A 26495-nucleotide genomic window follows, 5' to 3' on the forward strand; every position below is an offset into this window, starting at 1 on the left:
GCTCAGTCGTTAAGCGTCTGCCTTCAGCTCAGGTCATGATCCCAGGGTCCTGGGATTGAGTCCCACATCGGGCTCCCTGCTCTGCGGGAAGCCTGCTTCTCCCTCTCCCACTCCCCCTGCTTGTGTTCCTGCTCTCGCTATCTCTCTCTCTGTCAAATAAATAAATAAAATCTTTAAAAAAAAAAAAAAAAGAATCAGTAAGCATTAGCTATCATTGCTTTGGGCCTCAGTCTTTATTCACCAACCATTTATTTAGAAATTATCTACAGTGAACCAAGGACTGGGCCAGTTTCCAGGAATCCCAAGATGGATTACAGATGATTTCTGCCTTTAAACACATTTGATTTTTTCCAATATCATACTCTGTGGCTCAGTAGAAATACTACTGATTACCTCTTGTTTAAAGCACTTTCCTGCACTATTTGGGCACCACTGATTTAAAATCTCCATTTACAATGTTGCTCATTAGTGTAAGGAATACTACCTCTGCTCCTCTTGCCCTTCGTCCAATATGGCATTAAGATCTGTTCAGCCTGAGCTATCTTTTATGACATGTTTCCCTTGACCCGCCAGGCAACATCCTGAAGTTAGTGAGATTAGTTCGGTAGCCCCCTCCTACTTATGTGTACCAAATCCTCAGAAGCTGAGTGTTTGCACCACTCCCTCAGGAATCTCTGGCTTGCTAATTCATTAGACTTATGTGTGATGTAGTATGTATTATTAATGGATGCATTTCTTTCCCTGAGAGTATTTTTTTTTTAAATATGCGTCATTTCCATAAGCTGGAGAGAAATGTTAATGATTAGAATTTTCAGTGCCATACATGAAAATTGTTGGTAGAAGGGACACCATGTCCTTTTGAATGTACCCACAATACATTAAAATGGACAGATGAACAGTCACGATAACCTCCGAGAAAAGACTGAAAAGGAAAATATCTATATAAATAAATGAGAAGGAAATGCAAAGAGCAAGGTTTAAGCATTTAAAATAACCAAGTGAAGTGATTTCGTGAAAAGCCACTTTAATATCAAGGAAGCCCTTTATAGTGGGATTGTTGAGACAGTGGTGAATTGTTTACCTGCCCAAAAAAGACAGACACAAAGTGGCATCTGATCACTTAGCTTTCTAATAGAGCCAGTATTTATTATAGGAAATGTGAGCTGATCAGATCAAGAGGCATCTTCAAGCAGCAGACAACCGTTACTGAAAGAGAGAGGTCAGATCCACAATCAAATAGAGCTGAAGCTCCAGACTTAAATGTGAATTCAGGAATGGGACTGAGGCCCTAAGAAGCAGTTCTCATCTGTACTTTGTGAAATGAATTTGAAAACTAAAAATCATATTTGGTACATATCTGAGAATTTTTAAAAATATTTATTTATTTGAGAGAGAGAGTGTACACAAGTGGGGTGAGGCACAGAGGGAAAGAGAGAAGCAGACTTCCTGCTGAGCAGGGAGCCCAACTCCATCTCAGGGTCCTGGGATCATGACCTGAGCCAAAGGCAGCTGCTTAACCAACTGAGCCACCCAGGTATCCCCATATCTGAGAATTTTAAAATCTTCTATTACTTTGATATGCAAAATAAGAATATGACAATGATTTTGTTAGCAGCAACAAATTAATGCTCAACATTGTACAGCTTAGAATATGACTTTCAATATATTAAGTTAAATTTTTTTCAGTGTAGAAAAATCCAACTTTACATTTAACTTGAAATGTACCTCCTGAGAATCATTTTCCTTGGGAGAAGCAAGTAATCCCTGTTCATTTTTTTTTCTAATACTTTTGGGAGAAATTAATGAAGGACTGGCTGGTCAATTAGAATCTAACCAAGAAAAGAGAAAACACTCTAAATATTTAAAACAGATGGAATTTAATCTAGAGAAAGTGTTACATGGATGGTGGAAGAATTGTGAGCTAACCAGGGGATCAACTGGGAGATCAGCAGAGGCAGGAAAACAAAGGCATTACCACCCACAGGGCTCAAGGGAGAAAGGGAAGAGGTGATATCACTGTAGCTCAGAGTTCAAGGTCACTGGGAGAAGCTGGAGACAATGGGGTGAGTCTTGGTGGGAGGAAATACTGCCCATAGGGGTCAGTCCCCATGGAACCAATAGAGTAGGAGCAGAGTAAGGAACGGACGAGAAGGTAAAAACTGGCATAGACCAGCAGAACTGGAAAACAGTGTTCAGTAAATATAGTTCTCATTTTCATTTTCTCCTCCAGAGTGTTACACTAGGCAAATTGATTTACTGATAGTTTTAAAGGGCTCTAAGCTTAGCGCCTGGCAACTGTGTTCCACAAACATCTTGTAAATAAATGAAATCACCATTTTAGTTCCATATATAACCTCAATAAACCAAATTTACACACCCCAAAGATTATGAGGGAATGAGCACCTTCACTTTGAAGTTAATAAAAAGCATAAAGGAAGCATCAGTGTCTTCCAGATTAGATTAAAGAAAGTGGTCAATGCTCTGTCAGTTGCATTGTTCTATTCAGAATTGTGAACAGAGGTTTATTCTGACGTTCTGGAAATCACCATTCTTCAAAGTAGATGATACAATCACACTTTGCAAACTGGACTCTGGAGGAGGTAGAAAGCCACACAACTTCCTGAAGACAACCACCACTCAATTCCTCCATTCCTCTCCATTCTGCTGAGAAATGACAATGGCAGATTGCCGACTAACAGTAAAGCGCCAATTTGCAGGCTTATGTCTTTTGTAGCATGGCAGGGTAATTATGGATGATGACATAAAGAATATTTATCCATCCATTTTACGGTCAAACAAAACCAGGCTTAATGTATGTGAGCCCATGTGTGTGCTTAATCATATACAGCAGTTTAAAAACCACACCTAACCTAAACTATGTCCTACTTGAATTTAAGCAGGCTAAAATATCCCCATGGGCAGCCTCTGAAATGTTACCCTTGTATCGCACACACAGACTTATTAATGATTAAACTGTCGTTACCACCATCAAATTTTCGTCTAGTAGTTTTGCCTCATTCTGGCTTATTACTCTGATACTAAATACTTCCATATATTTAAAAAATTAGATGACCTTTAGAATTGAATGAAGTATTCCAGCATTTGCTTAATGGGAGCCAGGAAGAACGTCAGGGTGTCTGTATCTCATACCTCATACATCAGGTGATTTCTGACAACAACAAAACCATAAAAGGCACAGAAACTAAGTCTTTCACCGTGCGGCCCCTCGCCAGAAGTAGAGAACGCTGATAACATTTAACCCCATTTTCTTTTTGTGTAAAGGAGAGAAGCACTTTTAAGGGGAATTAGTGCAATGTCCATCTTAAATTCTTTGTTTCAGATACACTTACCTAAAATTCAGTGAAGAAACAGCATGAACTTTCCAAAACCATCTATTTTCTCTTCTTTGAAATGGCAGTTGACTATGGCATCTAAAGATTTCCCAAGCACTTCATCCAGGGATTGGCAAATCTTATTTATCTGCAATGAGAAAATATACTTTTATTTAGCTAAGCCACTTACACTTACATGTTTATTACAGTCTGTAATACTCAACTCAGAAACTTGGTTTTCATTTACCCTAAGAAATATTTAGAAAAATGGACATTTGTGCCAAAAGTCACTTTACAGATGAGGATGCTGAGGCCCAGGGGGACTGTCCAAGATTAAGCAGCTGGTTAATAACAGACAATGTGGCCTTGGACCTTGGGGTCCTGACATACCTCTTTAGTTTTATTTGATTAAAAACTCCCAAAGGGGGAAAACATGGAATTTTCTGTGTTTCCCAAGTAGGTAATTTTCTGGAATATTGTGTCACCATAATTTCTACCAAAGTCAAGGAAATTACAGCTGAGGTCAGGGTCCTCAGACCAGCATTTCCTTTAATGATTTAAGCCTGAGCAATCCTAAGTAGGTATCCTACAAGAGTCCACTACCACAAAGGCAACCTGACATTATTTAATGATACGTATGATTTATTACATTATGTAGTAATAACATAAATAATAAATAGTTCATAAAATTGCCTATTAATATTTCTTAACAAAGCTGAATGATTTTCTAATCCTTTGCCTTCTGGGCAAACTCACAGAGAAGAAGTGGAAGAGAGAGGTTCAAGATGGCACTTGCCAGCAGATTCCCCAATGGTGACCCAGGCACCCGCTCACCATCTGCCACCAGCTCTTCTTTCCCACCAGTCTCTCTCATCCTTCCCTTGCCCCTTCTTCTCCTTACCAACTGCACACGCTGTATGTTACTACCCCAGGTGCTGGCGAGCTTGAAGCTGCAGGGAGTTGAGGCTCAGGAAATCTCTCAAATCTTCCTTCCTTAAGATGAAGGAAGAGAGTGGGATGGGATCATAGCAGATGAAGGAGAGAAGGCGTCTGATGGCAATGGGGGTGGAAAAGGAAGGGACGACAGGAGCCTAGCTCTGCACCCAGGATGGGAGAAAGGTGCCCCCTGTCTCCAGCCCTGTGCCTCCACTTTCCCTCCCTACTGACTTCTTCAACCCCGGTTCTTGATGAGGATGAGGATTACAGTAACTATGCTTCTGGCATCCTGTGATTTTAGGTTCCTAGAGAAAGTTCTATACAGTAACTCCCCCTTGCTCTAATCCAAATTTTCAGATATATTCATTATTGGAGGAGATTATTTCACAGGAGATAAAGATATTTTCACGACATAAGGAATCCTTGTTCTGTGTCACACATCAGAACCCAGCCTTCTTTCCCCATACTTAGATTCTAGGTACAGACATGGATTTGGCATTCTTTGAATTAAATGTATTATTACAACAGTAGTACTTTCAAGCATTTTTTTGTTTTCTTAAAGTACATGTTACTTTTTTTTTTTTAATTGGGGGTTCAGGTAAATTAGAGCCATGCATCTGGGAATAAGTTATATATCAAAAATATTCTCTCTCCCTCACGAAGGCAGCTCTCTGAGCCCCAACATCAGGAAATAAAATGGAAATCTTACACAATCTTATATAATTTTCTATAAGACTATATAATGTATATCACACACATAAGGAAAGTGACATCTAGCTGTACCTACAATAGAGAGTCACTCAAGATATCCTTTGGTATTGGCCTGGGGACCTCTTAGGATCATGCTGCTGGTTTTTGCTCTTCTACCTGGCAACTTGGGGAAAGATGTTTTGCATTTTTGTTTTTTGTCTAGGTCCCTGGGTTATCTCAGACTGTAAGCGACTAGGAGTGAGACGATGCTCAGATGGAGATGCTGTGTTAAAGTACCCCATGGGTGGCTCAGGTTGCGCCTTACCTGAGATCTATGACTTCAGTAAAAGTTGCAACTTGAATGATACCTTGCTTGTAAGCTAGCTTTCTTGCTTGCTATTCCTTCTCCACCCAGGAGTGGCCCTGTTTCAGCTTGTATGTCACAGGCAGTGATCAAAAGCCGATGTTGAATCTGGAGGCAGCTCTCTTCCTATCCCTCTTGGCTTCTATCCCCTGTGACTACTCCAGAGTACGCAGAAACTGAATATCTATATTTCTTTCTGCTCTGAGCCGCAGGGTGATGGTCTCCCAAAGTGCCACTGAATTAAAGGCATCCATCCTACTCTCTCCTCTTGCTGCAGCGCATTGGATACTTGCAAAGCAAAAGTATCCCATGAACATTGGGTGGGAATAAAAAACAATACCTTTCTCTCTTCGAAGTCTTATTTGAATTCTACATCAGCTACCAAATTCTTGTTTGAATAACTTGTGACTAGAAATTAAAATTTAGTGTCATGAGATAAAATAAAGTACTCTTTTTTTCTAGCTCCCTGAAAAGCTTTCAGTCACTGTCTGGTTGAAGATAGGAGTCAGTATCTTACCACAAGAGAAAGGAGTATTTTGCTAATTTGGGGTGCCATATTTTAGACGTACAGGTTGAGCAGAAGTGGCAGGAGGCAGATTTTTGCTTAATAAAATAAACCCCTCAACATAGAGCACACAAAATGGGCCACCTAAAAAAGATAGTAATTTTCAAACTAATGGTATCGACTTAACTGAAGGCTCAACAATCACTTGTGGTGGTGGGATTTGGTCAAGCACATGCATTCATTACACAAGGATGGCGGAAGTGGTCACTCCAACTGAGAGTATGTGGGAGCCAGCCGGATATTAGACTGGGGTGGAGTTAGTAATCACATTTTTATCCATATTTATGCCCTTACTGATCTTCCCACCTAAAATAGCACTCCCTCCTCATGCTCTACAGCTCACTCTGATATATTCTCCTGCATAGCACTTCCACTATTTATTATTTATTCATTGTTCATCACTTCATATTAGAATATAAGCTCCACAAAGGCAGGAATTTTGTTCACTACTATATCCCTGATGCTTAGAACACTGCCTGATGCAGAGAAGGCCTGCAGTACTATTTATGGCATGAATAATACATATAAATTTACATTTCTTTTCTTATAAATATTTGATCCAATTTCCTCTTTCTTACCCCTATCAGTTTGCACCATGCTGAAAATAGTTTCATCACACTTGGAAGAATTCAAAGGCCTTTATTCACATTGAAAAATAAAGAAACCAAGTAGGCATTTTATCTATTTTCATTGTTATGTAGGAAAAAGTCAGTCTACAGGTTAAAAGGAGGATTGAAGATGGTGCTCTCCAGTACTTATGCTATAGTCTTCTTTTTTAGTTATGCTTGGGAGACTATTGTGCCATGAGTCTAATTTACTAGATTTCAGAGTTGGGGAGGGAGCCAGCTTTCAGATCCCTTTCAGATCATAGGAGGTTGGTTCCATGTTATGAGAAACAGCTACGGATGATGACGACCATAGACTGACAAGTGATATTCCAGAGAAATGCTAAGATGGAGAGCCACACTGCATTCAGAGACATATGAAACTTCGTCTTTTCTGGTGTTTGACATTGTCAGTTGGCATAAATTGTAGGGGCTATTAAAGGATTTTGGCTAAGAATGATGAAAGACAAGTATCTACTTGTCCAAATAATTTCTCAACGACTGACATAGGTTCCGTGACTCTTTGTTGTCATATTCACAAATGGCATGCTAGGGTCTCATGCCAGTGCTGAGGCTGAGCTCAGGGTCCTGGCCAACCCTCTTCTGTGGACACAGCAACAGTCAGATCCTCAACAACCAAGAAGAAGCTAGAAGGGGAAGAAAAACAATCCCGAAAAGTGCCTGCAGCATCTTCTGGTGCTGTAGATAGGGGACTGAACTATGATCAGAAGTTGGGGTTTTATTTTTGTCTCTATACTAACTGGGTTTCAGTTTTCTCATAGTAAACTGGGAGTGTTGGTCTAGACCGATGGTTCTCAACCCCCGGGGTGACTCTGAACCACCCCAGGGACATTTGGCAATGTCTGGAGGTATTTTTAGTTGTGGAGGGAAGGTAGGTGCAATTGGCATCTAGCAGGTAGGGGCCAAGGATGCTGCTGAATGTCCTACAATGTACAGCACAGCCCCCAACAGAAAATAATTATCCAGCCCCAAATGACAGTCATGCCATTTAGAACCATCCGAACCCAGGTGCAGATGGTTCAAGTCCCTCTCTGTTCCCAATACCATTCTATAATTTTACCACTGGTCTCATCTAGACCTCTGAAGTTGCACAAGGTAAACCTAATCCCCCTTCCGAAGCTTCCTCCAACTCTACATACCACATCGAGCTCCTTCCTATACCCCCAGCTCTGTTCTTAGACGCCCTCCACCCCCAGACCTTGATGGTTCCACACCAGCCTTTGAGGTCCTTCCTACAGCCTGTGTCACCATGTAAAATTGCCAGGGATTTTCTCATCTCCCTGTAAGAACATGTGCAACCAGAGGGCAAGGACTGTCTTGTTTATTTCCACATCATCTTGAGCATGTCATCTTTCATGTGGATGATCCTCCTCATTAGATGTTTGTTTGAGTAAATGACTGCTGATGGAATAATTAGTGAGCACAAAGCTCAGCATCTTCTCACTCGGTATCTACACGGACCTGTGATATAAACCTATTCAGATCATCTCACCAGATTGTTATTTATTGGTTTAAGAATGTCAAAGTGCCTTAGGAAGCTACAGTAAGATGGATGTGGGGTAGACACAGATACAAACAGGACTAAATTGGACTAAATTGAGAATCACCCCAGACACAACAATAGTAGGGCAGAGTCAGGGAGAAGACTTCTGGGAAAGAGGCCTTTCTGGATGGCTTTAAAGGTGGGGACAGAATAGTGCTCAGGGGCACTTGGGCACCCTCTCTAAGGATTTGTTCTTGTTGACACAGAGTTCATCTTGAGAACCAGGCAGGTCTTGGCTATTTGTACATATTTCCTATTAAGGGCATAATAGACTGTTGCTTTGAGCTCTTAGGATGAAGAGGCTGTGGCTCTGGGACAGTTGAGCTGTTCAGATCCAGTGTGGCCCTACCACAGAAGGACAAGATCACACAGCCTGGTGGACTCCCCCATTGGGGATTCTAGGTCCCCAGGAAAGCCCTAGTGAGCCTGGCTGCATCTGTCTCTATGAAGTTCTTACATCTGTCCAAATAAGGACATTAATCTAACTTCAGAGGGAGTCATGCACCTGTCATTTCTGTCCCTCAAATTATAGTCTAATGGTTGCAGAAACATGGGTTATACCTCACAATTTAAAAAAAAATAGGTACCTATACAGGGAAGGTAGGGTCCCTGCCAGGCTTCCCCTCTTCGTCACCTCCTTTCATACTCCCTCTAACACATCAGAAGACCACGAGAGAATATCTGAGCAAGTGTAAGACAGCAGCTGGCTGTTCAGTTTCCCTCCTGATATTTCACCAACAGACAAGGATAAAACATCATACTTCATCACTTAGGCTAGAGTAAGATAAAGCAGAAAGAACAACGACATTTGGACAACATAGCTGTCAGAAGGAATGGACATATACATTCAGCAGTAAATGTAGAATTTTTTACACCGTAAAGCCAGAGACCTGCTGACATTCAGGAGCTCTTAAGGAAAGACTATGGTGACTTGCCTGTCAACATCAGTTCAGCTGGGTGTTCAGTCAACTGTTTTAAAGGTGCCAAGAAGGAAGAAGGTGGTTTATAAAGAATTTCTCAGTTCTGTTTTGTGCGTGGCATTTTTTTCAGAAGGACCGCCTTTGTGTTTCTTGCCGTTGTATCTTACTGTAAGGATAAGGCAGTGGCATATGCAGATGATATTTGCATTTAAAAAGACATCCCCCACCCTGTGTGTTTAATGACTTGCACTGCACCTGGCCAGTGATCCTCAAAGGGGTTTAACCGCTAAGAACTCACCTGAGGGCCATGGCTTTTTTCTCTTTGAAAATAAGAAATGTAAAAAAATAATTAGCCATATGCTACTATTTATGAATAAACAAGTTTAATAAAAATGGATCAAGAGATGGCTGGAAACTTACAAAGTTATTTTGGTAATCAAAGTGATAACTTTCTTTTTAAGAAATGTGGAAAATATAATACATTATAAAGAAAGTTAATGTCACCCACATTACACTACCCAGAGGCAATCCCTGTGAAGATTTTATACATTTACTTCCAATTATATATATGCATATATGTATTTGCACACACATATATACACACACATAATTTTTAATGAAATTGAGGGATTATAAACCATATATAATTTTGTTGGAAGTTTTTTGTTTGTTTTACTTTTTTTTTCTATTTTTACTGATCCATACATATTCAGCATAAATTTCCCCCCCTCAACTTTTTTTTAAAGATTTATTTATTTAGGGGTGCCTGGGTGGCTCAGTTGGTTAAGCATCTGCCTTCCGCTCAGGTCATGATCTCAGAGTCCTGGGATCCAGCCCCCCACCCCCACCCCGTCAGGCTCCCTGCTCAGTGGGAGTCTGCTTCTCCCTCTCCCTTTGCCCCTCCCCCTGCTCATGTTCTCTCTCTCTCAAAAGATTTATTTTTTTATTTGAGAGAGAGAGTGCTCATGCACACAGTGGGGGAGGGGCAGAGGGAAAGGGAGAGAGAAAATCTCAAGCGTACTCCTCGCTCAGTGCGGAGCCCAACTCATGGCTGGATCTCATGACCATGAGATTATGATTTGAGCCCAAATCAAGAGTCAGATGCTTAACCCTGAGCCACCCAGGGACCCCAATATTTCCCCTTTTTGGCTATGAGATTATTTCATCAAACTTAGTAATTAAAGGCTATGACATATATGAAAATATGGGACATCTGTAGTCACTAAATGATTCTTTAGTCTGTTTCATACTTTAACATACTCACATTCACACAGACCACATTTCTGCTACATTTCAGGGTGAGCCAGTAGATCATCATTAGTAGTGCTTATTTTGTTATAGAAACCTCTGTTGCACAAAACCAATGTATCCCAAAATATCAGATAAAGAGGAGTCATTGTCCCAGAATACATATTTAAAGCGAGTGATTATCTCATATTGTATCTTTTTTAAAAATACAATTGCAAGCCAATGAGTGTCTCCTTTACTTACACAATCACTAAACGTAAGTATCTCCAGTTTGCTTAGATGAAAATCTCAGTTCATGAATTAAGTAGAACATGCAACTAAAACAAAGCATAGGCAACAAGCACTCCATAGTGATGACCTCATTAAATCTTTAAACTCTCCATGTTGAAATTAATTCCAAGTAGGGCATAAAGATTAACATATTTTTGCTGCCCAGGAAAAAAAAATATTTACCCAAGATCATCAGCCTTTTATCTCTTGCATACAGTATACCTGCCAATTTGGTAAAAAAGAGAATTAAATTGAACTTGGAGGGTTAAATCAAACTGTGCCAAAGATGAATTCAATTAATTTTTAAGAAGACAACTTTTTAATTAGCCACATGCAGTATATCATAGATTCTACTGAAATCTCCCTGGGAATACGTGACCATCACTATCTTGCTCAGATTCTGTGTTCACTCATTTGTTAAAGTGCTGCACAGTTCTAAGAGACTAATGATACAGTGTGATTTGATGTGTGTCTGTTTGATTTTACCATGATGTAAAGATCAAAACACATAGAAAAGAAGAAAGGAAAAAAAAAAGAAGAAAGGAAGGAAGGAGGGAAAGAAGGAAGTCATGAAACTGGATATAGGGGGAAAAAAACCAAATTTCAAAAAAGATTTTCTAGGACCTTAGCCAGTTATCTTAGTGACATTAAAAAGGCGGGGGGGGGTGGTGCGGCTGGATAGGGGAGTAAATGTTTGCTTGCAGAGTACCAAACCTCCCACAAATACCCTGAATTAATTTTTTGTACTAAGCACATGGAGTTCCACATTTAAAAAAAACATTACTCTTCTCTAATATGCATAAAGCCTAGCCATAAAGCTCATGCTCATAAAACAACATGTATGCAAATGCAGCAGTTATTTGGATATAATTTCAGTGACAAATTCTCTGGCATGAAAACCAGATTCTTATTTATTTATTTGCTTGCAATATTTCTTGTACATCTTGTTTCCCCAGAAACAAGTATTTATGTGAATAATCTGGATGGGTCTTTTCTTAGACAAAGAAATACTTTTTTTTCTGGAAATCATAAAGGGAAAGAAGGATCTGATTCTGGGAATGAATGTTCAGGGTCTGCCCTTCAGTGATATATTTCTACCTTGACTGATGGCCTTGAATACGCTTAGAGGGAAGGAGTATTTTTTTAAAAAATGAAGATAAAAGATATAGCATTTAATTTGATATGAGTAAGGTGCCATGCCACTTTGAATTTAAAAAAAAAGATACTATACACCACATCATAGGGTTCTCAGACATCTCGTTCTGAAAATCCCAAAGAGCTTTTGTTTATGTGTGTTAGATCTATCAACATTTACCTATCAGAAATTGATTTAAAAGAAGATAGCGGGAAGGGAAAAAATGAAGGGGGGGAAATCGGAGGGGGAGACGAACCATGAAAGACTATGGACTCTGAGAAACAAACTGAGGGTTCTAGAGGGGAGGGGGGTGGGGGGATGGGTTAGCCTGGTGATGGGTATTAAAGAGGGCACGTTCTGCATGGAGCACTGGGTGTTATATGCAAACAATGAATCATGGAACACTACATCAAAAACTAATGATGTAATGTATGGTGATTAACATAATAAAATAAAAAAAATCTTAAAAAAAAGAAATTGACTTAAAATATTTATTTATTGACTTAAAATATTTATTTATAGATTTGTTTATGTAACAATGATAAACTCATTCGATATAACATAAATAATTTCTATTTTTAATAAAACAGCAATATTTTCCCAAACTAAAAATATAGGAGATGTATGGCATGGTTTTACATTTTGGGAAATCTCTTTAAAAATGTTTGGCTCAACAGAAAGAAGGTAGCTGGATTTTCATATCTGCTTTTGCATTTAACCTATGGCAATAAGCTGTTTTGGTTGAAGAACATGAAGAAACTCCACATTTACATAGATGTGCAGTTTGCAAAGGTAGCATGTGATAGCCTTTCAGATGACTGTGGATATTTTTCTTTGATATGACGCTGAAACTCAGCAAACAGTTATTTCTTAAAGGTGAGTTGCAGTGTGGAACCTGAGCCACATCAATGAACTTTGCATAGTCTGTGATGTTAAAATTCTTTATCTGTCTCATACTTTGTATAGATTTTTTTACTCTTGTATGATTTCATAACATTGGCTATTTGGGAAGTATTGGCTCACTGAGTTATGCAGATCTTCCAAACGTTGATGCCTTTCATTGTCAATGACAAAAAGTCATATTTGTTACTATCACCATCAATCTCATGAGAAAAGGCTCTTAGGTACTGGGAAGCTGTCAAGATCACAGTGGCAGGTGCAAGCTTTCCAAGATTCTAATTTTTACTTCAAAGTCTGAATTTTATCATAGTCAGAAAATACTGTTAGTTTTCTCTGACGTGACAGGCTCACTTCATTCATTTTCAAGGAAATCGTTGCCAAATACCAGGTCTGAAGAACCATAGTTTGTCTGCCAGTTGTTCTTTCAAGTAAACGTATTGTTCTATAAAAGAAGTGGCTAGTTCAGTTTGCAAACCAAACAATTTTACTTGTAGGCAACCACTGTCCCTTAATATATTTTAAGAGCTTTATGCTCACTTCCCATTTCCCCACACAGAATATTAAAAGGATGTATACTTGAGTTTCAAGATTTAATTCGATTTTTGTTGTTGCTGTTGCTGACCCTTGCTTGCTTTGTTTTTTACCGTAAATGCATGGCAGTGAAGAATATAATTACTACCAAGACACGTTGGTGCCACTGTCTTGATTGTAATAAGGTGACAGTCAGTTTTACCCACCATTACATCTGCATCATCACTGCAAATGTCCACATGGTAAAAATAGCAAATAACATGTTAGAGTTATTATTAGAGTAGTTTGACCTCAAGGATCCCCTAAGAGTGTCTTGGGGACTTCACTTTGAGAACAATTGCCCTAGGAGGAAGGGAATATTGTAAGGAGGTTGAGTGAAGTCTCTGAGATTGAACAGAATCTCTGTGATATTGGGCAAATTACATAGCCACTCCAAGCCCCATGTGCCACACTTCTAAAATAGGAATAACGGATCTTACCTCACAGGGTTGTTCCAAAGATTAAAGGAGATCACTTAGTACAGCCCCTGACACACAGTAAATGCAACAGATGTTAACTATGATTGCTAATATATATATTACCACTTGTTTTTTAAAAAATTATTTATTTACTTGAGAGAGAGCACAAGCGGAGGAAAGGGCAGAGGGAGAGGGAGAAGCAGGCTCCTGCTGAGCAGAGAGTCCGATGTGGGGCTCGATCCCAGGACCCTGAGGTCACAACCTGAGCCAAAGTCAGACGCTTAACTGACTGAGCCACCCAAGCACCCCTATTACCACTTGTTTTTAAGATCAAGAAGCAATGAAGTGAGTAAATCAGAATATCTGTTGTACTTGTTGCAATTTGTTTATACTACACCAATCCAACTTTATTTCCACATTTCCTCTGTGGGTACAAACTGAATGCAGATGTGTTTTTTTGCCCCTACTATGTTGCATGCAAAGATTTGCCCTTCATATGCTGATTTTACAAATCCTTGTCTAGACAGTCATGAGAGATATTCCTTGGTAGTTAGAGTTAGTGGTGACAAATGAGAGATGGTATCTTGATCTCCCAATCCCTCATTATGTGTGGGAAGCAGATATTACCAATGGTTTATACTATGATCAGAAAGCTAGATCACAAGAAGTCAAAAGGACCCCGTCTGCTTAAGACCTGGAACAAACTTGAGAAATGTCTTTCCTAGAATCCTTGCCCGAATCTCAGTCCTCTAGATTTTACCACTTTGTGGAGAAAATTGAATTCAAGGAAATGGACGCTAAGGAGAAAAGGGAAAAAGAGGGTACTTGCTTTAACAAAGGGCAAGGTGTGTGTGTGTGTGTGCGCGCACACACACACATATGCAAACACGTGCATATGGATCTTGTACTCTAACTAACAATAATTTGGCAGAGACTGAGTGCTGGAAAACTCTAAGCTCATAGGCCCATATAACTGATGGAAAAGGGGAAATAGGTGGGTATAGGTCAAGGAGACCTAGGCATAATATGCCAACATATTTTACATCTATGAGCATCTTTTACTATCTCAAAAAACTATGCTCTCACTCTCCTTGAAATTATAAGAGATTTGCTTGGTATACGTTTTATTTTTACCACTTTTGATAGTGACCCGAGTAAAAAAGAAACCCAAGCAACAAAGCTTTTTACAACAATAAAACAACGATGCACGCTTATTTATATGTGGCACATGATATTTGGTTTCAGTGTTGGGAAAAACAAAAGGGTAGTAGTGATGGAGTTGAAATGAAGAGCGTGTGCCCTGTGTAAGGAGAGCACCTCCCTCTGGCTGTGCCACATGGAAGCATGGACCCAGGTTGGCCACATCTTCCTATTTTCAAATTCAAGATGGAAATCCAGATTTTTACATGAAATCTTCAAATTTATAAATGTTGCCTCAAACTGGATAGGACAAACAAACCATGTTTGCAGGGTTTGCAGGCTGCCAAATTTTAGGTTTCTCCAAAGATATAATTTTATTTCCTTTCCATATCATGGGCCAGTAAACTTGGCATTTGACTCACCTCTATCATCACTCATTGGGGGTTCCAGGTTGGGAACAGAGGCTAGAGAGGAGCCTTGATCTCCCCCTAGTGGTGAGAAAGTGCCAAAACAACTAGCTGAACACAGTTCAGCTCGAGTTTATGTGAAACTCACTAAAATCAGCAAAGCCGACTCTGGCTATTCCGTGTGAGATGTGAATCATATGGTAATTTTAATGTAAGTGCAGATTAGACTGTATAGACATGTATAGATGAGTCTAGTGTGAAGGATCATCTTACCCACTAGCCAGAGCTGTATCGAATAGTTACTGGTTAATTTGATCCCTGTTTTAAGTATTTAATAGTAGCTTAGTCTTTATTAATTAATGGAGAACATCTTATACACCTTTGCTTAGAAGTTTAATTTGAGGAGAGCATTTTTAGGGTGGGGAGTCGGATAAATTTTGCAATTTTGAAAAAAATTAAATAGAATGTTAAATAGGTCAGTAATACAGAGCTAATAAAGGTTCTTGAGAAAGTTGAAAAACATCCCATGACAGCCTTGTTTCATTTAGACACCCATGTTGTCTTAGAACACCGTCCCCAAGAATTATATGCCTGAAGCTCAAATGTCAACTTTCAAGGATGGTTCCCTCTGAAGACTCATTTCCTTGCTGCTTTGCCCTCCTTGACACAGTCAGATAATTTAATGAACTGAAATACAATTGCTTTTAGAAGCTCAATACTTCATTATACTTTTGTTTTAAAAACAGTTTTCGAGTTGAGAGTATGTCAGCAAAACCAACCCAAAGAATGTGGATGTTGTTACAAGGTCAGCTTTTCAGAAGCTGTGGGCAGGCGTTATTGGCGTTCTGTCCAACAGTCACCATGGGCTGCAGTGCTTTTCAGAGGCAATGAGTCAGCAGCTCTGACAACACGAAATACGGTAACCCATTAACGTGCAAGATAATAGGCACACAGGCTTCCTCAGAAAGCACTGGAGAGAGGAGATGTTTCATTTTTCATACTTTTGTAGAAGGAAATTGGGATAGGTCATTCAAACTCAGATGTTAGTGTGTGTATGTGCTCGTGATTGTGTGTGTTAGAATCTAGATTAAAATATTTACACATATGGATTTCTTCTGTAAAGAAAAACACATTCAGATAGAGAGCTGCAACATCAGAAGCGAGGCATTTCGAATGGGATACTGTCAGCTAAGAGGGAGTTATGTTTTAGATTAGGGCCGTCCAATCTAACAGCTATTGGCCACATGTGGCTATTTCAGTTGAAATGTGCCTAATCCAACTTGAGGGGATGCTGTGAAATGTAAAACATACAATGGATTTCGAATACACAGTACAAAAAGTGAATGAATCGTATCCTTACTAATAGCTTTTTTTTTTTTTTACTGATCACATGTTGAAATGATATTTTTGATATATTGGGTTAAGTAGAATAAATTTAAATTAATTTCACCTGTTTTTATTTGTTAATGTGGCTACTAGAAAATTTTGAATTATGTATGTGGCTGGCATTATATTTCAATTGGCCAGTGCTGCTTCAGAAGAAATTTGATAACATCTCCTTCCAGTATATCTCTTTCTCTCTCTCTCTCACACACACACACACACACACACAGAAGGGGGGGAATAGTAGTGAGCCATTTGATAAACACCGTCTTCATAATTGGATTGATGGCGCCAATATTGGAGATCCCAGTGCTCTATGCCGGAGAATGGGTACAATTTAAACCAACCAGTGAAAAATTATACTGTCGAGATTTGTCTGGATGTATTTCTTGTGTTTTAAGTATGGTTTGTCATGGCTCCTGGATTATCCCCCGAATTCTGGCAGTATTGAGAGGTTCCTAGCAGCCTTTCTCCTGTACCTGCTGCTCTATCCTTTCTAGCTTCAGAACTTGAATCCATTCCATCACCTGGCTTCAATCATCTTCTTAGCCTCAACTCCTTTGAGGACTTTGGAGTCCTGGAGTCCAACAGATGCTAATTTGGGTTCCAAACTTACCCATGTCTTATCCTTACATTTTTCTTTTATCCATTTTAACTATTAACTTTAATTTTTATGAACACAGGTGGAAAACAAACAGCTGAGCAGAGATTTCATTAATGGTGGCTAGGCCACTCTGAATGATTGCCCATGAATGGTGTATTCTGGCAATAAAAAGGTGTTCTGGCTCCTGAACTAGTTGGAAGAAAAGGTGAGGTTCCTTAAATATTTCTTCATTAGAGCTCTGCAACGTCGTCCCTCCTTCCCAAATAATTAACCGGATCTTCTCCTTCAAATTCGGAAACTCAGGTCTCTGGGGGGACTTCAATTGGAAAGTGGTTCAGCATGCTCCCCTCAAATCTCTTTCTAATATTCTTCCTTTTCTAAATGGACATACGTGAAATTGAGTGTATTCATTTCAATTACAGAACTATTTTAAAGAAAAATAAACAGGTTTGTATTGTAATCATTTTTCATATATATGACTTCTCATGTAAAAAAGAGTGAGTGTTGCATTGAGTGTTACAATGTGAACATTTTCATAAGGGATGAAAACTAGAAAAACACTGTTACCATTCTTTAAGGTAATTGGTTTTTTAATCTTTTCAGTTTGGACAATGACAGGAAATTGATTTATAGCACATTTTGCTTCTTGACAAGTTTATTTTTTTTTAATCTAAATTCTTGACAAGCGTTTCTGAACAATAAAAAATGTGCCTATAGTAGGGAAATATACAAAAACAAGAAAGGTGTAGGTAAGCTAGGACTGGCTTATAGCATTTGCAGAATAGCACTCTTATATTATCTGATTCCAATGGCTGGGATTAAAAAGATGTTGAGTAAGAATATGCAAATATGAAAGATGATATAAAATAGACTGACTTAATGCCACTCAATTTTCCGATAACTGCACTACAGTATTGAACAAAACATTTCAACATCTGGAAGTCAGAGTTTTTCTCTTCTCTTTATTTTAGATTTTATTACCAAGAAATATAGAAATAAGGAATCCTATATATTCTAAGATTTTATGGGTTGTCAATGAAACTCCTTCAGAGAAACCAAAAGAAAAGCCACACACACCACTGAAGTCTCTGATGTCTATAAAATGTGATTTGGGGAACCTAACAGGCTTGGGGGACTTCAACGTGAAAGTAAAAAGCACCCTCAGATTGCTCCCTGACCCGAATGTTTAGGAAAAAAGGGGTTAGTGGCAATTGGCAGCTCATCTCAAGTCCTTTTAGCATCCCATCCCATTAACAGAAAAAAAAAATGACACAATTTTCAGGTGTTTAAAGTAAGAAGAGCCCCCAAAACATGATTTCCAGCAGGACAATGTGCAAAAGATAAAAACCCAAACTCTACAGTCTTTACTGGCTTTACTAAGGTAAATTGCGTTAATGAATGAATGGCTTACTTCACCTTTTCTAGGATTCACATTCTGTTCTTACTGCTGGTGTTTTGCAACACTAAAATTGAAAATAGAATCATGCCTGAGGTATGTCTAATGAAAGAAATAAGAGGAACTTGTAACTAAAACTTCATAAAAGGAACTTATAAACTGTGTTAAAATTCAATAATGAGATAAGCTGTCCTCTAATGGGATTTCCCAAACCACAGAATTCACTGCCAAGAACATAAACCCATTCCCAAGTAAGAAAAATAGTTGGCAATTAAATATTATTCTGCATGTGTGCATAAATATACATGTATGTGTGTATGTGTGTATGTGTAACACCTCTCTCGTTTGCTCATTTAAAGGTAGAATGTGAAAGTTCATAGGTTTGAGAGTGAGTTAAAATGATGACTTAATTTCTCTGTGTGTATGAATATTGACTCTTCCCTCAAAGAGTCTGTCTACCCCATGGCAAAACTGTGAGACTCCTAGAAAGACCGGTCCATTCACACTTCAACAAAATGAGTTTTATTGTACTCAAATGCATCAAATTCTTTGATTAGAAAAATACCCGGCAATCTAACGTCTAAGAAAATTTATCTATTATTAATTTTTAATAGTAAGCTTAAGTACCTATAGAACACAATTCCACTTTGGATATTTTTAGAAATTAATACCTATAAAATTTCTGTGATAAAAAGTGAAAACACATAAGGGAATTGACAGCTTAAAAAGGCCAGGTGTACAACAGTCTGCTGATCTACCTAAGAGCCCTTCCTTCTCATTAGTAATAGTTAATAAAGATGAGCATAATACTCAAAAACACTTATCTGCATAGCTATGCCTTTAACCATGTTTGCCTTTACCAGATAAAGTTAAGCCAGTAGGATTCTGAGCATCTTCAGGCAGGGAAATGGTGGTGTGGGGGAGGGGAGAGGAGGTGCTGACGGGTGGGAATGATCTGCATTCTGATGGGGTGATATTTGTCTTCCTCTTACTCTAAAGTACCACCAATTGTGTAAGAGAGAAGGAGGCAATGATTCCCAATAACTGACCCAGAAAAGACTGAGTGGGTTTGTGCAGTGTGGGAAGGTCACCCCTAAGCCCAGAACCTTACTTGCCTGCCTACTGAGATTGGGGTTTTCTCTTTTGCCTGGTTGAATAATAGAATATCTTAGGTTGCCAGCATGCTACAGGGTTCTGGAAAAAAAGTACAGATATTAGCAAAAGAATTTCTTGATATTGTTATTGCTATATATTGGTTATTCTTTTGGAGTTTTATAGTTAACTTTTAAAATTTATACAAGGAACATTGTCCTAGTTGGAAGATAAGTTCTAAAATCTCCTGGATTTTTGGTTCAGAGTATGAGGTTTGTTTTCGGAATGTGTCTGAGAGATTAACTTTCACAGCTAAGCTTTGTTCTAGCCAGGACTGAAGTTAATGCATGTGCTCTGAGTCTGTAGTAACGAGATGCTCCACTAAGCAGGAGTCAGCTTAGTGACCAAGAGCATGGAATTACAGCCGCTACTTATTTTCTCTAAAGGTATCTCCTCATCTTGAATGTAAGGATAATAATAGTGCTGACCTAGAATAATCTGGACGATTGATTTAGATAATGAGTGTATTGCACCTGGCACATAGCTATCACTCAATTGCTGGTAACTGCTCTAGGATTATGAAACAGGGTAAGGGATGGAAAGTAACTAAAGAGAAGTGGGGCATGGGACAACTCCCAAAGTGTCATTTCTTAAGTGAAAATCTCGCTGTCAATCAGCAACAGCTCTATTATATCAGCTATTTGAGACTATCACCAAACCAGCCAAAAGACTGCTGCCCAAACCGAGAAAAGAAAATTGACTATGGTGACCAGGTGAATGACTGAGGCCACCCAAGCCTATCACTAAATCCACCGTTCTTTGGTAAGCCACCACCCTCCCCACTTCTCCTTGGGAGAATACTTTTTTTTTTTTTAAAGATTTTATTTATTTATTTGACAGAGACAGCGAGAGAGGGAACACAAGCAGGGGGAACGGGTGAGGGAGAAGCAGGGTCCCGCTGAGCAGGGAGCCGGATGCGGGGCTCAATCCCAGGACCCTGGGATCATGACCTGAGCCGAAGGCAGATGCTTAACCAACTGAGCCACCCAGGCGCCCCAGGAGAATATTCTTAATGTTGGCTTTAGCAGGTTATCTGAAATGGCTTTCTGACAGCTAACAAGGAAAGCCCTCAAAGCATTTCATGCAGTTTCAAATAAGGCTCAAACAGCATTAGCAAGCATGGGTGGGTTCCAGCGAGTTGGAGTGGGCGGTGTATCTGAAGACATGTTTCGTGGGTCTCAAGTTCAAAACTGTCCACCATTTCAGCACAGATTTTTCAGTGGTTTTTAAAAATTCCCGAGGGTGAAGTGGTTTTTTTCTTTGTCCTTTTATTCAAATAGACCATGAATACACTGGAGAAACTTAAGCCTCAACTCTAGTATTCTCTGTGGAGACAATCAGGATTCAACTCTAGTATCCACTGTGGGTGGCAGAACCTGCCAGAAGTACTATCGGTGTGCCTAGGAAATGCAGAAGTGACTAAAATGACTAAAGTGACTAAAAATGTTAGCTGTAAATTCATGCCGAGAGCCATAAAACGGAAAAGCTAAAGGCGAGGCAGAATTTTATTTTTAGCAATCAACAGGTGGAAGTCTACTCACTGTTCTTCTTTTCTGATTTATCATGATAATAAGGATATACAAAAAGCATGAGCAACTGCATAGTACAGAGCTGACAGTAGAGAAGGTGATACAGTTTCAAGTACTTTAGACGTGTAATCCTTAATAACATTTTATTCACTCATGGGGTTTTCATGTAACTCTTGGAATCCCGTAAAAAGCAGTGATTTTTTGGAGAAATTGTACTAGATTCAGGTTTAATCACTTTGAAAAAAATAATTTAATTGCTGTGCTTGGCAATGTGGGTCATTAGGAAGCATGAAAATAAGGTTATTTTATCTATTTCCAGAAAATTCATTCATTTATAAATTTATTATGAACATTGCAGCTCCTGGACTCATGCCAGGTTGGGACCTGTGGAAAAGACAATGATACATTGGACCTGGACTCTGTCCTCTATCACACAGAGATCTTGTAGAGGTTTCAGATTCATGACGTAATTAGCTGCAACGCAGTATCAAAAGTGGCAAGAGCCAGGGGAGAGATTTACTTAAAATACTAGGATTGCAAGGGATGAAGAAAAATGGACAAGATTATTCCAATTGGGACACCTGGGTCCTTCTCAGAAGAAATGTCATTTAAAAGTAGCACAGCTCCCTCTACATGGTGGTGCTTGAAAAAATATTTGTAGTCTGAAGGAGTGAAAGATGTTGGAGGGATGAGGGCTCACAACACCAGGCACACAACGGTTACTCCACAAATGCTTCCCCATGTGAACTGCAGACTTTAAGGAAGGGCATTCCACTGGAGGAACTGAGCAAACTCATGGGCAAGTGGGGTCACGTGGGGGCATGAGAGGAAGGGGCTTGAAAAGGTGGACGGGGCTAGGCAGGCTGGGTGGTATTAGATGGATGAAGAGGAGGCAGTGCTGATTTTGCAGCTACTGCGGCATCGAGTCCATACTCCTTGACACGAATCGCAAGGCTTCCTGGGATCTGGTGCCTGCCCACACCTCCAGCCTTCTCTGTCCGTTACTTCTCTCTCCATTACACTGGATTTCTTTCAGTTCCTCAGTAAACAGCACTTTCTCTCCCCTCCGACTATCACACATACTAGTCCTTCTGGCAATTGTCCCATGTTGGTCCTTCTCTTGCCGCCTCTGGCTGGTTGACTCCTACTTACCTCCAGGTCTCAGCTTTCACATCACTTCTTCCAGGAAGCCTACCCACCCCTTGAACTAGGTTAGCTCCCCCTTCTATGTTCTCCCGCAGAGGCTGCACTTCTCACTGCACCTTATCGCAATTCCCTGGAATTCCCTGTAACTAGTAATCTCCTTGTTTGTGGTGGGCTCTCTGAATGCAGAGACCTTGCCTTTCTCGTGGCCATATCCCTAGTACCTAGCTCATTTCCTAAAATACTTAGGAAATGCATTTGTTGAATGGATGAAACAGACAATACCAGAGGTGGTATTAAGAAATTTGATCATACCCCCTATTAATGAATAAGAGGAACTCAGGATTAAAAAAAAAAAAAAAAGGAAAGTGGCTGGCAATGGTGTATGGTCATTAAAATGTTATAAAAATGAAATACTAACAATTGTTAACATTTATTGAGTGTCTAACATGCCGAGTACTGTGCTAATTGCTTTCCAAGCATTATGTCATTTAATCCTCACATAATATTATGAGGAAGGTATTGTTTATAAGAACATGAAATCATAAATACAATTACGTATAAATAAAATCTGACCTCCTTACAAAAACACTGTGTCTCTACCTTAAATACCACTTGTGGTTTGGGCTACCACAGCCCACGAGATATATATGAAGTATCTGAAGGGAATGGGGAAGTAGTTGTATAAAGACAGACTAAAAAAAATATGGGGTATTAAAAAGAAGATGTGAAGTCTCTAAAGCTTTGAATGGTCTAGAAAAGATGACAACAGACTTATCCACAGGAAAGTCACTAAAACTTCAAAGAGGTAAGTTTAAGATCCATAAAAGGATGTGCTACTAATATTACTAAGACTAGGTTGAAAATAGAAAATAATATTTAAACTTTCAAAGGACTCATGAGTCATAGAACTGTAATGAATTACTAATGGACATTAGGATTTAGAGGCAAATTCTTAATCTGACAGTAAGGAGAATAATTAGTTTCTTCCATAACACATTTCCTGGTGCCACTGTAATAGGAAAACACACATTTTTAACAGGACCAAGAGTCTAATTCAATGTACTAATGTTATCATCTTTACCGACTTTAGAACAGATATTCATAAATACTCAATTATAGCAGCTTTTTCATGTATGCCTCGTATAGTGTCTGTCTCTAAGGCCAATAAACCTTCGTTGTGTACTAAGAGTGACCAGGGGTGCCACAAGCTAAGAAGCTGAATTTTCATTCTATTTTGAGGTAGAGACATTGGCTTCAAATCCAAAAGATGATTAATAGCATCTAAAAAGGAAGGGGTCTAATTACCACTATTACTATAAAAAGACTGTGTTCCAAGGGGAGAATAGGAGTAAAGCAGGTATGTACAAGTGGGGAAAACAACACACACACACACCCCTCCCTTTTTCACTGTCTTTAGTTCTAGAACTTCGCCCTTGAAGTAGAATGGAGAGTTCACCTGACTCATAGTTTTTCTGCTTTATAGTCCATTTTTAGTGTTTTGGCAGTAAATCCAGATGCTTGGAAGGTTAACTTTTTCTCTTTAAACACTTTGCTTTTAGAACAGGTGGGTTTTCATTTTCTGTGCCAGATGCCAGAATGCAGTGTAACCAGTGATCTGCTCAGCTGATCTGTGCAATGGGAATCTTTTTTTTTTTACAAAGCAGGATTTTAATTTCTTTTTATTTACAAACCCCTTTCTTACAGAGTTAGGAACTAAACCCAGGAGCTGGGCCAGAGCATTTGTGTTTAGGGGAACAAATGAGTTTCTTACATTATTTCTTTTTTTTTTAAATTTTTATTCTTATGTTAATCCCCATACATTACATCATTAGTTCTAGATGATGTGCAATGGGAATCTTAAAAAAAAAAAAAAGAAGAAAGATTCCTTTGACTCTCAAGTTCTTCTGTGTAATTGGCTTTATCTAAAACTTTAAGTCCTGAGCTCTTTTTTTTTTTTTTCCTTGTATGGGGAGAAATATCAGTTTTGAGATAAGTGAGGTAGGCAAATACCTGCTCAGAATAACAAGTAACACCATGGGGTTTGAAAGCACAATTTATGCCATTTTTATATTCCTATCCTACTTCCACATACAAACTAAAGTCAGAACAACGAAGTGAATTTACAAGATCCCCTCAATTTCCTATGGCTGCTTTGGATCACGTATAAGCATCATTGTGCAGTAAGGTGGCAACACGACTGGAAAGAACAGGGCGAAACAAAGAAATGACTAAAGATTTTTGGAAAAAGGCTTTTAAACAGCACGTCAAAGAGAAAGTGAGTGATATCACACTAGGCATGAAATGGAAAACAAGGTTATAAACATCAACGTGCTTGGCAGAAACAACCCCAAATTTCTTTGTAAAAATCATACCCCGCCCCTCCAGTTTTTCTCTCCAGAGATCACTAGGCCACTGAAGAATTTTATCCACTCAAAATAGCACATTTTGGATGAAAATTATTCAGATAAACTGTTTAAAATGGAAACAACACTGAACACATGTTAGTATCATTGCCAGAAGAGCCCCAGAAATGAAGCTCTATCTTTAAAACGAGGGAGGGAAGCCCCTGGATGTATTTCACTGGTTGTGGTTGTAATGTCCTTGCAGGATATCTGCCAGGGCCTCACAGAATTCTTACTTGTGTGTAGCAGCTATTACCGACCCATCAGTTCCCAAGATCATAATATCCCTTTACCCATATCACCTTAAAAGGTGATTGATAAACACTAGGATAGCCCTCCAAACACCTCTGGGAAATCACTGTGATGTCCGTTTTCAAGATGAGAAATGCAGACAGAGATAAATTTGCAAGCCAAGCACGAATGGGGAGAGGGAGATGAGCAGAATGGAATTCAAGAGCATCAAATTTCCAGGCCTCTGTACACAGTGTTCTTATCTCTAAAGAAATTCTAATAAAGGCCTGAACCATTACAACTAACTCTGAAATAGTAGAACACTGGATTCAAGGATAAAGTTTTAATACTATTACAATATTTGGATTACTTCCTAAAACATGAAGTTGAAAAAACAGAAGCAAGAAGATGTGAAGTATCACATTAAGAAGAAATCAAAAATCGTCCAAAATTTACCTTTTTTAAAAAAATAGTTTTATGGGTAAAATATTTAGACACTAAAGATAAAGATACATTCACCCATAAACACACTAACATATAAATACAACCCTCTACTGTAAATATGCAATTTATTTAATTAATTTCTTGAAGACAAAGAGAAACAGAAATACAACATCTTCCGGAGTGAATTTTGAAGAACCCCAAGAATCTAGCCTAAATTTAAATGCTTGTTATTTGATTGATCTTTGAGCACATCTTCACAGTTGGGACAAAGCTGTAGAAATCTGGAGGAAGCAACACTAAATGTCTTGTGTCTAGTGGTTGCATAGTCATTGTCAGGACCTTCCAAAGAGAAGAATAACACAGTACAGACCCAGAGGATTCTATTGCTGAATGTGTCCATCTGCTCCAATTTCCCTTTATCTACAACATGCATTTCAAGTCCCTCCATCTCCTGTGCCTCCACCTTGTTCTAAACTGCTGTTCTGGTTAAGTCATCTTATTTGGATGATTCACTATAACCTCCTAACTAGTCTAGTCTCTCTGCTTCTACTCTTACCCTTCAACCCATTCTTCACAGAAAGCTGGAATGATTTTTTAAAATGACAATATGATCACATCATCCCTTATCCTTCTTTATACTTTTCACTGGCTTTTCACTGTGCCTGCAGGAAAAACCAAAAGGCTGAATATATTATAGAATCCTTTCCTGGGACAGTCCTTGCCTACTTTTCTAGCCTGACTTCCACCATGACCACCCAGGTCCTCTGGGTTCCTGTATGGCCTTCTTGCAGTTCTTAAATGTATCTATCTCTTCCCAGCTCAGATCTTCTGAACCTATTGTTTTCTCTGCCTACAAAGTTCTATCACCCAACTCTGCTAACGTACTCATACTTCAGGTTTCAACATCAATGTTACTTCCTCAGAAAGTTATTGATCGCCCAAATAAATTTCGATTTCCCTATTGCTTTTCTTCATAGCACCTATTCTTTTTCCACTATATATTTTCATTCATTCATTCATTCATTCATTCATGCCTTTAGGCACACACTCATTCAACAATTATCACTAAGCACCAACTAGGTACCAAGCACTGTTTTAGGTGCTAGAGAGCCAAGGTCCACACTCTAATGGAACCTACATTAA

The 26495-nt window shown here is 39.0% G+C and overlaps 1 protein-coding gene across 22 annotated transcripts in view; it reads right to left on the reverse strand.

Moving 5' to 3' along the window:
- Positions 1–26495, reverse strand: part of DTNA (dystrobrevin alpha) — a 340345-nt gene that overhangs the window by 175749 nt on the left and 138101 nt on the right. For all 22 annotated transcript variants that reach the window (XM_081801399.1, XM_081801400.1, XM_081801411.1 and 19 more), the window contains exon 2: positions 3351–3480. The gene's annotated coding sequence lies outside the window, so the exon portion shown is untranslated. The remainder of the gene's footprint in view (positions 1–3350; positions 3481–26495) is intronic.

This window comes from Leptonychotes weddellii, chromosome 13 (genome assembly GCF_054177405.1).
Source record: "Leptonychotes weddellii isolate Sample4059 chromosome 13, ASM5417740v2, whole genome shotgun sequence".
NCBI classification, from domain to species: domain Eukaryota; kingdom Metazoa; phylum Chordata; class Mammalia; order Carnivora; family Phocidae; genus Leptonychotes; species Leptonychotes weddellii.